The sequence below is a fragment of the Camelus bactrianus genome, chromosome 16 (genome assembly GCF_048773025.1).
Source record: "Camelus bactrianus isolate YW-2024 breed Bactrian camel chromosome 16, ASM4877302v1, whole genome shotgun sequence".
NCBI classification, from domain to species: Eukaryota; Metazoa; Chordata; class Mammalia; order Artiodactyla; family Camelidae; genus Camelus; species Camelus bactrianus.
The window spans coordinates 589,295-599,221 of record NC_133554.1 but is presented as its reverse complement, the minus strand read 5'-3'; the positions used below and the strand labels follow the sequence as shown (position 1 = coordinate 599,221).

The window sequence follows — 9,927 nt, the reverse complement described above, 5'->3', positions numbered from 1 at the left end:
CAAATAGCAGTGCCTGACTCAGCGCATGGCGTCTCCCTGGACTGTGGCCCTGTATGATCCCTCAATGAACTCCGCAGGTGAAGGGCCGGGACAAAGGCTGCGGCCCCCGAGTGCCTGGAGGGTACACAACTCACCCCCTGCAAAGCCTCACCAGTGTAGACAGTTTTATCTGCTGTAGTCCTCCTCTGTCTCACGTGAGTCCTGTGGGGCTGCTGGCCACACCATCCTCCGGCTGCAGGGGTGAATGTGAGACCCAGGTCTGGCCAGCATGGTGCCCTATTTCCCTGTCCAGAGTTATTGGCCCAAGGAGAGAGCAAGTGACCAAGCCAGGCCATCGGAACCCCTCCGTGAAGTCCAGTATGTGGGCTCTGAAGGAGAGAGGCTCTCTCTCAATCTGCAGTCATGAGTGAGGGCTTACAGTGTAGCTTTCAGCTAACAAACAGTGAAGAGGAAAAGGAGAGAGGCGATTTAAGCGCCTGGATCCTGCTGTGCCTGAAGCTGTTAAGACCCATCTTTGTTCTCTCCAATTACGTGAGACGGTAAATCCCCTTTCTGTGGGTGGAGGGTTGCTTGTTTACTTTTGCTTAAGTTCACGTGATGTGGAATTCCATCGTCACAACCAGGAAATAATGGGTTTCACAGCGATAACAAGCAAACGCAGTGGATTTCACTTTTTTATTACGGCCTTAGAAAGACCAATGATCCAAAACGAACCGTCTCCGGGAGATGGACACGCCCTTCCTCCACCACCCAAGGAAATGCACTAACACAAATGAGAAGACGCAGACAGACCCCAGCTGCCTCCTGCTTTGGGCCAAACGTCCGGTGTCCAGCTGACCAGCCAGGACAGGTGTCGTGTCTCAGCGGTCCTCACAGGCTGGCTCCTGTTTCCACCGCCAGTTCCTGCATGGGCATGCACAAGCACACGTTACAAAATGGCTTCTTAAATGGACTGAAGCACAGAACACTTGTTCTTTTAATGACCGCCAGAGTCGAGTGCGTCCTAACCACCCTCTGGGCGGCTGGCCAAGTGCTTCACCTGCAGTGTCTCATCCAGTCGCTGGGCAGGGGGCAGGCGCTTTCTGTGATTGTCCTCATTTCACTGGTGACGAGACTGCGGCCCTGGAGGAGCCGGTAACTTTCCCAAAGTTGTGGCTGCTGGAGGTGGCGCCTGGGTCCCGCCCTACTGTGTGTTCCTGGGGTTGCTTCGCCCTGAGACACTGATGCACCGTCTCCCTCCTCCCCGCCGCCCTGCTGGTCTGGCACACCCCAGCACGGTGTCCTCACCCCGGTGAGCCCCGTTTTCCGGAGAGAGCCTGGGAGCTGAGTGCCCGGCGCCTGGCCTGGTGTCTTGCAGGCACCTGTGTGTGTCTAGTTGGGTTTTCTGTGTCAGGGGGTGGGCTGTGCTCATCAGAAGCCCTGTAGGATCCCAGCCAAGGGCTGTTTGTGGGTTCAGGGCCGGGCAGGGTTTCTGTTCCCAGTGGCCTCCCGCCGAGCAGGGACCGAGTGTCCGGGTCAGCACCGGCCCATCCCCGTCTTCGTGTTTGTCTTCCCCCGGCTGCTGTTCCCCCAGACAGAAACCACAGAGAGTGTATGGCTGCCAGTGGGCATGGGGAGATTTTCCCCGTCGTCGCAGAAGCAGAGCAGGCCAGGCTAGCTCCTTTCTGTGGAGCACGGAGCTGAGAGCAAAGGCTGCCTTCACCTCGTGGGGCCCGGTGGTGCCCGCAGCCCAGACACACGGGCCTTCCCGTCCTGGTCCTATGACCAGGCCCCCCCCCACCCCCTGGGGCCACCTCGGCGCCACCAGAAATCTTAGCACTTTGCTTGCACTTAGGGCATCTTGGCAGCAGGAGAGCCAAGGCGCTTCGCGCAAAACCAAAACAGCAAGGCTTCTACCTTAGGCCCAAGTAAGGGGCAGCAGGGCTGGTCCTCTCTCCCGGCTTCCGTATCGTGTTGGACACTCTGCCCAAAGCAGCATGAAAACAGTGCGGCACCTGGAAACACCTGGTCAATTTCAGAAGCGGATTTAATTTTTGATCGTGGTAAAATCAACATAACGTACACCTTAGCCGTCTTAACCATGTTTGAGTGAACCCTGCTCTGCCACCATCACCACCGTCCACTTCCAGAGCCTTTTCATCTCGCAAAACTGAGACTCTGTTCCCACAAAACAGAAACCCCCGCCCCCCACCCCCCAGCCCCTGGTACCCACCCTTCTGCTCTCTGTCTCTGTAAATCCGGCTGCTCTAGGGCCTCATTTAAGTGCAGTCACACAGCATTCGTCCTTCTGTGACTGGCTCCACTGAGCACAACGTCCTTCAGTTTCACCCACATTGCAGCAGGTGTCAACCTCCTTTCCTTCAACATCCCTTATGACAAAGGCCTTCAACAAGCTGGCACAGAGGCAGCACACCTCAACACAATAAAGGCCCCATGTGAGAAGCCCCCAGCTAACATCACAGTCAACGTGAGGAGCTGAAAACTTCTCCTCGAAGATCAGGAACAAGACAAAGACGCCCACCCTCCCTGCTTTCATTCAGCGCAGCCCTGGAAGGTCTCACCACAGCAGCCAGGCCAGAGAATGACACAAAAGGGATCCAGAGCGGAAAGAAAAGGAGAACTGTCCCTGTTTGCAGAGGACACGACACCACACGCAGAAGATCCTGAAGACGCCTCCCGAACCCTGCCAGGGCCCGTCAGGGGAGTCGGCGAAGCGGCGGGACACGACTCAGGACGCCCAAATCTGTCATTTCCACACGCTAACAACGAGCTAACAGAAAGCGAAACAGAGGAGACAATCACACAACAACTGCATCGGAAAGAACAAAAGATCTGGGAAGAAATTTAACTGAGGAGGGAAAGACCTGCACACTGAAAGCCGTAGGACGGCGCCTTCTCCAGGGTCGCCCTCCTCTCCCCCAGAAGGCCAAGAGGCAGTCCTGCTGGGGCCCAGGGGAAACAGACGCAGACCCACACTAATAAAGGAACCCTCCTGGAATCCTCCGGGGTCGGGCCATCCATCTGCACGTGAGGCTCTCAGCGAGGCCCGGTCCTGTGGGGCCTGCTTCCCGGCAGTCACAGCAGACAGGGCGGCTTGTTTTCACAGGCCCTTGCTTTCCTACGTACGTCAGTTTTCTCTGTCTAAATTGTCAGAGCTCAATAAACATTTGTCGAGTTGGTGTTCAATTGAACTGGGTATAATGTGGTGGTTCCTCCAAAAATTAAACATAGGATTACCAGATGATTCAGCAGTTTCACTCTTAGGCACACACCCCAAAGAACTGAAAGCAGGAACACAAACGCATGTTTGCACGCCCACAGTCACAGCAGCCAGGAGGCGAGGGCAATGTGTCCACTGACTCATGAATGGATAAACAAGAAGTGGTCTGTCCATACGACAGAAAATTATTCAGCCATAAAAGGATGGACTTTTTAATTCATTTATATATTCAGCCACTCATTTCCAACAAGTACTTACTAAGCACCTACTGTGCGTCAACACCACTTTAGATCATTATGATACACCAGTTCCCCAAATTCCTGCCCTCAAGGAGGTCATGTCCTGCCAGGTGAGACTGAGCCGTTTGGCCTGGGACTCGCCAGGGACAAGAGCATAGCGGTGTCCCTTGTCCTCCCTGTAAACTGGGCTCCGTGGTGTGGCCAGACCCGGCTCACCTTTCTTTGTTTTTCCCTTTTGTGAGCCGATTTCGGCACCCAGCCTGCATCCCACCTGCAGGGAGGGCGTCCTCTGTGTCTGTCTTCATGGTGCTGAGATCAGCTGTGCTTCCAGCACCAGGATTTGGGCAGAGGAGAGCCACGTGCGGATTTAGACTGTGGGGGCTCCCCACCAGCTGCAGGGCTGGGGTCGGATTTGGCCTCATCCGCAGAATCTGGGGAGCTCCTTCTCGGTCTGGCCTGTGGTCACGGCCGTAGGGTGGAGAGAAGAAGGAATCCTGGCGACACTAGGACAGACTGACGTCATCTGGCCGGGGCTGGGCTGAGCGGCAGGAGCCCTGCCGGATCCCCTTTGAGGTCACTGAGGAGGAAAAAAATGGAGGAGGACATGGGCTGAGGGGCTGAGAGGCAGACAGCGAGCTCTGCTTTGGACACGTGGAGTCTGAGAACCTGAGATGCGGTCAGGAGGGGCAGCGGGCAGGCCAGAGCCGACCTCGGGAAAGAGGGGGACGGAGGGGCGGCTCCAGGAGGCCCAAGGCCGCCCTCTGACTGCAGCTGCAGGTGGGACCCCTCGGGGGCCACAGAGGCACAAAGGAAAGGGCCCACAGTTACACGGCCCCAGATGACCAGGGGCTCTGGTGCAGGGTGACCCTGCAGGCAGAGAAGACGGGAGGCATCTGCTCCCTAAACGGCACAGTCCTTTAAAGCCCTTCCATGGAACTGGTCCAACCATCCAGGAAACGGCAGTGGGACGGGTCTCCCAGGACACACCCAGCGGGGGCCCAAGTGGGAAGAGCCGTGGATGGAGGAGGATGGTGGCTGGGGGTGCGGTGGACCTCGCACTGAGCCTCACAGACGGCCCTGCGGTCCCGAGAAGAGACTGACCTGTAGGGTTGGGGTCAGAGGGTGGTGACCCTGGGGAGGCTGGGAGCCCTGGGAACTGTGTGTGGGTGCTGGTAGCACAGGGCACCCTTCTGCCAGGTCAGACTCTGAAATAAGCACCACACAGGTAGGGGAGGGTGTCCCCTGCTCAGCCCCCCACCCCCACCCCATCCTTACTGCCTCCACCCCTATGCCTGGGACAGCCCCTGCAGCCCAGGCTAGATCTGAACAACGGGCTCCTATGCATTCCACAGGCCCCTCCCAGACCCAACCTGAGGGGAGAGAGGTGCAGGCCTCTGCATTAGCCGGCTCTGTGTAAGGGACTGTGAGGGCGGACACCCCCACCCACTGGGCAGCCCCGCGAGCCCAGGCACTTGCCCCCATGTGCGTCAGGCTGACCGATGGGAAGAGCAGGGCCCTGGAGTTTCTAGAAGAGTGTGATCTCTGGGACTGCGGCCTGGCCCCCACCTGTGTGTCCCTGGGCTCCCAGTATGTCCCCTCGTCTCTCAAAGCGCAGGCTCCACTGCGAGAAGCAGGCGCTTTGCTCTGGGCAAGCCTGGGACGTGTCAGGTCACCTCCCCGAGGCTGTCTCCTCATCTGATAAGTGGGCCTTCCTGGAGGCTGCTGTGGGGGTCAGAGCAGTTCAAACACCATCTTCAACACAGACCTGGAATCAGAGCCCAGCCCACCTGGTCCGTGCCACCTGCAGCACTCCCAGGGCCACCACTGCCCCACTGCACACGGCAGCTGGGGACCAGATCCTGCCCCACAGAGCCCTCCTGGGTCCCTGGGCCAGAGCCACGTCCTTGCCGTCTCCAAACGGCCCCACCTGGACGTTTCCTAGGCCGCTCCCTCCCCTCTGCTGCCCCTCTCAGTAAACCTGAGCCACAATGGCCCCGGGCTGCTTTTAGAACAAGCCAGGCTCACTCCTGCCTCAGGGCCTTTGCACTGCTGTTTCCCTGCATGGAATGCTGCTCCTCCAGGTACTCAGTGGCCCCACTCTCTCCATGTCTTTGCTCAGGTGTCACCTTCTCTGGGAACCTTTCAAAGTGCATGTGCAGTCACTCAGTGCCCTCCATTCCCCAGCCTGGCTCTGGGTCCCCTGTGACCCACTTAGCTCTTAGCTCTTCCCCTGGAGACACTGGCTCTCGTGGCTGTTGGATGTGGACTGTTCCTCACTGGCGTGTGCCCAGCACCTGGAACAGAACTCGGCAGAGCCCTGTTTGGAGTGGTTCTGATTCCTTGGGGCCTGGGCCCCACCTGTCACTGGCTGAGCACCACCTCTGGTTGGATGCAGAGCCCAGAGGAGCTGCGTGGTGACGGGCACTGGCGGCTAGAGGTCGAAAGGGGCTCCTGGCTCTAACAAATCTTCTTACTTCGTTGCTGCAAGGCTTCAAATTCCACTGACGCTCCCTTTCTCGGGGTTTAATTCGTCCCCTGAGCTCCTCTCCAACAGAGACCTTCGGACGCCAGCAGTCAAGCCCTGATGGGGGTGCCGGCTGCCGGTTGGGCTGGTGGTGCAGCAAAGCGCCCGGGGCCTGTGGCTCCCTCCTGTTCACGAGTCTGCAGGGCAGCGACGCTGGGCTGGCAGCACCTGCCCCAGCGGGCTTGCTCCACTGCCGGGAGGCCTGGCTCCTCCACCAGCCTTGACCCCCAGAAGGCTGGCCTGGGCACACTCGGCATCGCAGGGTCTGAGGGGGGGGAGTCTGGGGACGGACACAGTGTCCCTCCTGCTGCCTTCAGTGGCCACAGGACAAGCTGGCTGAAGGGAGGACGTGCAAAGTCCCCTTGGAAGGATGTGGTTCCAGGGGGCGTGCAGAACTGCGGCCACTCTTCTGTTTCAGCCCTTTACCTGCTTTAGGTCTTCCTTTGAAATTGAGGATGAAGCAGAGGAGATAAATAGTAAATAGATAAACAGGTACACAGGTCTGGGCCCAAGGGGCCGGCTTCGGGGCACGTTTCCTGAGCTCCCAGGCTGACGCCCAGCTCCTGGCCAGAGGCCACGTGGAGAGTCCCCGCCAAGCCCAGCCACCGGGTGTGTGAGGGAGGTGTTCTTGGACGCTCCAGACCACGCCAGTGGCTGGTCAAGCCCTCCTGCGTGACCCCAGCCAAAGCCGCATGCAGCGGAAGGCCCCCCAGTGGAGCCCTACCTGAAGGCCTGAACTCAGCTTGCGCGTTCCAATCAGACGCTGACAGAACCACAGCCGTGGGGATGCAGTCAATGCCTGGGGCAGAAATGGGACCAGGCTCGTCTAAATCCAAGAACTAGATCACAAAGGGCCTGAATCCCCAAGGCTGAGAGGGTCGCTTTGACAGCAAAGGACGCGGTTCTTCAGGGGAGCTTTGCAAACCAGGATGCCGGTGGTGATGCTGGAACCAACCCCGACGGCCTGTCTCAGGGCCTAGGGCTCCCCCTGCATGCTTGGGGCACACCTGAGCCTCCCCGTTCTTGGGTGTGGCCCCCAGCATCCCAGAGGGCACGGCCCTGACACCAGCCGCCACCGGCACAGCGGCCGCCGCCCCCGCCCAGCAGAGCGCGGCGCAGTCAGGCTCCACGGGTCTCCTGCCCAGGACAGTGCAGTTTCCTGCCCACGTCTTCCCAGCGAACGTCACTAGAGGCCTGATGACTCCCACAGAGACAGAAGAGGCAGCGAGGAGGCGGCAGGGTCCTGCCGCGGTGACGCGTTGCTGGCTCTCTGTCCTCGTCTTTTCCCGTCAAAATTATATCCGTGGCTTGTAACTCATTTGGTTTAAATTCCCCCAAAATGCAAACTCGGAACACGATTAGAGACTGTGCTGTGAGTCCAGCTGCCTGTCCCCTCGGGGACCTGCAGGGGTGCCGGCCGCTGGTGTCCACGCCGTGACCCGCAGTGCTTCTCATGTTTGCAAAGCGTCCAGGGATCCTCTCTCTTCACCGCCCACCCAGCACTCAGCACCACCCTCCTTATTTTAACTAAAGCTGTTTTCAGACCAAGGGCCCCTGGAAAGCTGCCTGGGACAAGCCCGCACACTGACCCCGTGACAGATGGTGACGTGAGGTTCCTTTCAATGCCCTTAACTGGTGACGCAAAAGCTGGCAGCCTGAGGGCCACCCCCAGCACATGTTTTCCGTCTCTGCCTTCTCATGATCCAGGAAGCCCCATGCCTGGGCCTTTAATCCTCTCATTTTGATCCTCGGGAGAAAACTGTGAAGTGCAGAGGGCAGGCGTCTTCACCTCCATGTGACAAATGAGAACCAGGTTCTGCTCGATTGCATAACCTGCTCGAAGCCCCCGGTGGGCCCTCAGCACCCCCCAACACGTGCTCCCTCTGAGGGTCCGTGGCACCAAGGATGGAAATCAGCATTTAGTTGAAGTAGTGATCCCGGCTGGCTGGGGGTCGGGGTGGCACACGGCCGGGATTCCCTCACTGCGCAAGCACCGCGGGCCGGGTGCAGGATGAGGGCTCCCTGGAGGGGACCCCAGGCCATGCGCTGTCCTCCCCGGGGCTGTGCCCAACACTCTGTCTTGGTCTGCAGCTCACAGGGAATATGAAAATCTGGGCTCAGCCTGGGGTTTGTTCCAGGTGCTCTGTTCCCTCTGAACCTCAGACACGGAGGCTGGAAGCCCAGGCCGTAAGCTGGGGGGAGGGGCGCTGTTCTGGTGAAGAAGTGAGGCTGAGAAGCCCCTTGCTCTCAGACCCCATCCCTCCCGGTGACCCCAGCCCCAGGGGCTCCCCAGGAGCCCGGTCCGGAAGCTGCTGAGCTAGGTGGCCCTGAAGACCAGGATTGTAACAACACGGCTTCCGTCCGATGACAGAGACAAAGACAGAAGGGTGTTACTGGGTCATTCAGACAAAGGAGTCGTCCTGCAGTAGGAAGAGCCGGCCTTGGCTGTCCTGATCCAGCCCCACAGTGGACGGGAGCACCGCCCCCACGGAGAGCTTCCGCGCCCAGACGCACTTGGCCTACTTTGGTTTCAATAAAAAACCTAGACCCACAGCAGCTGCAGGGAGTGAACAGCACCTCCCACGCCCTCCCCGTTAGAACAGCCAGAAATCTCCCGTTTTCTGCACGGCTCTGCCTCCAGCAGCACCAGCACGGAGCAGAGGCTCAGAGCTCGTGCGTAGGTCTGTGTTCCTCCTGGAGGCCCCAGGCCAGGGTCTACTTCCTGCCTTTTCCAGCTTCGGGAGGCGCCTGCGTCCGTGACTCACGGCCCCATCTCTGTCCTCGGGACCAGCGGTGTGGTGTCTCCAGTCTCTCTCAGCCCCCTGCCTGCATCCCCACTCTCCTCTCCCTCCAACCCACCCGCCCTCCTCTTTCTTATTTATAAGGGCCTTTGTGACGACACTGGGCCCACCTGCGTCGTCCAGAGCCTCCCCTACAAGAGCCTCACTTTAATCACACCCGCCAGGTCCCTTTGCCCTGTCCCGTCACATGTTCCCAGGTTCCGGGGACCAGGACGTGGACGTCTTCGGGGGAGGGTACGTGGGTCAGCACTGCACTCACACGGGTCCTTCCATCACCTGAGTCCCCCGAGCCGCTCTGCTGTCGAGGGGCGTGTATCTTGGTGTCCACTGACATTAGCTGAATGTGTGAACGCACTCAGGCACCTGCCCTGCGAGGATGGCGGGGCAGCTGGACGGGCGTGATTGTTTGGTTCCGCATGTTTCTCCAGAACATGAGGAACGGGGTGCAGATGAGGAAGCAGAAGAGCTGGGTTCTGGGAAGACAAGAAAAGGGGGCACAGGGAAGGGCCCAGAGCAGAGCCGGGACCTAAGTCCCAGCCTGTTTCTGACCCTGGCACAGCCTCGACCATCGGGCCTGCTGGCTGGGCTGGCTGCCTACAGGGCCTTCCCAGCTCTGATGTGCTCAGTGCTGTGCCAACACCTGGGCTGCTGGGCCCGAAACCCTGCTAAGCCTGCGTCTGCATCATGTTAGCCTTTGGGGGGCCTTGGTCACACAGCCCCAGCCCTGAGACCCGGCTGTTTCAGGACAGGCGCCACATTAGGGCAACAGCAGGTGGACGATGCTCTGTTTGTTTGGCTTTTTCTCTTTTCTTCCCCAAAATGCGTTTGGCAACAGTGTGTGAGCCTATAGTCCTCCCTCCAGCCCTACGTCCGCACAGCGTGTCCCCGTGGACGCCAAAGGTCACCAGCCAGTCGTGGGGTGAGCTTAGCTCTGAGCCAGCTGGACACCAAGCCCCCTGACACGGCCGGGAGCTAAGTCGCCAGGACAGGCTGGTGCCCCCCGCCAGGGAGAGTCTGCTCTGCTGGGCCGGGCTGAGGTCCGGGGGGCCTCCCATCTCCGCCTGCAGTGGCCCCTCTGCTCCCCTGGCTCTTACGAGGCTCCAGTAAGATTCTGTTCGAAGAGGCAGTTCCAAGGGGGAAGGG

General features: G+C 59.4%; 1 long non-coding RNA gene across 1 annotated transcript; it reads right to left on the bottom strand.

The window, feature by feature from the left end:
- Positions 1-661: 661 nt before the first annotated feature.
- Positions 662-3,666, bottom strand: LOC123612812 (uncharacterized). Its single transcript, XR_006720090.2, has 3 exons — positions 2,213-3,666; positions 1,040-2,004; positions 662-903 (listed from the first exon to the last, which is right to left on the bottom strand). It is a non-coding gene; the product is annotated as an uncharacterized LOC123612812 (long non-coding RNA).
- Positions 3,667-9,927: the final 6,261 nt, after the last annotated feature.